Genomic DNA, 1,345 nt, shown 5'->3' on the forward strand with positions numbered 1-1,345 from the left:
GGTCATTGAACCATCATCATTATGGTTGACTTTATATACCCACTTACATCCAATTACCTTCTTTTCCTTTGGCAAATGCACTTCTTATGTTGCATTTGCATCTAGGGCTATCATCTTTTCGTCCATGGCATTAATCCATTTCTTATTTCCAATTGCCTCCTCAAAGCAACTGGACAAGAAATTCCCCAATCTTGTTTGGCCATTCTCTAGTTGATTCTTTCAAGCCATATAAGGCCTAGCAAAACTTTCCCACAAAATCTAGGTATGCATCACTCTCATAACTTGGTGGCTACATCATGTAATTTCTTGCAAATCACCATGCAAGAAAGCATTATTTACATCAATTTGATGCAAATACCAACCCTTTGTTTTATCCATAGCAATAATAGACTTTTACTTGGTCATTGAACCATCATCATTATGGTTGACTTTATACACCCACTTACATCCAATTACCTTCTTTTCCTTGGGCAAATGCACTAGTTCTTATGACATTGCATTTGCATCTAGGGCTATCATCTTTTCATCCATTGCATTAATCCATTTCTTATTTCCAATTGCTTGCTCAAAGCAAGTGGACTCAACCTCCCAAATTTCTTTTTTCATGTATGCATAGTGATGGACTATATATCCATCATATCTTAACTTGACAATAGGGTATTTGACCCTTGCAAACTTGCATACACCTAGATTGCTACTAGATGTCCTCAAAACAACCTTAGTTCTTCTTACACCAAGAGTAGCCATAGATGGAATGCCAATCTCAAGCCTATATTGAGAGTCATTAGAGTCACCATCCACATGTGTCCTACTAATAGATTAGGCATAAAAGGTTGATCTACCTTTTCCTTCCCCTTTCCATGATAAATATATACTTATATCACTCCTCAACTTAATTGGGCTAACATTAGATCCACTATCCACCCTAGATTGGCTCAACACCTGTGATTGATCCTCTACATGTGGTGCTACATCAACACTTCTTACATAAACTTCTATTGCCTTCACTATGGTGCATACTAGCTACTCACTTCATCAAGGGCATCTCTACTTACTCACATCTCACAAGTGGTAGGATTATACCATCTATAAACTTTTTTCTCCATAGCATAAATAATGAATATGTGTTTCTTTTGCTTCAGATACAATTTTGTTCTCACTTCATCACTTCCACATGCATTAATCTCCTCAATCTTTGCATTGTTTTTCTCTTTGCCATAATCCTTATTTTCATTCTTGCCTTTTTGCTTGTTCCTCCATGTGAAATAGATATTTTTACTCAGGGGAGTCACTATATGTAAGCCTTATATATCACATCCATTCAAAGGGTATTAGAAAATACAAT

General features: G+C 36.3%; 1 pseudogene; it reads right to left on the reverse strand.

The window, feature by feature from the left end:
* Window positions 1-393: 393 nt before the first annotated feature.
* On the reverse strand, window positions 394-1,106 carry LOC148029554 (uncharacterized; annotated as a pseudogene).
* Window positions 1,107-1,345: the final 239 nt, after the last annotated feature.

Source organism: Lygodium microphyllum, chromosome 11, assembly GCF_053477565.2.
Source record: "Lygodium microphyllum isolate KBCC chromosome 11, Lygodium_microphyllum_v1.1.10, whole genome shotgun sequence".
In the NCBI taxonomy this organism is placed as follows: Eukaryota; Viridiplantae; Streptophyta; class Polypodiopsida; order Schizaeales; family Lygodiaceae; genus Lygodium; species Lygodium microphyllum.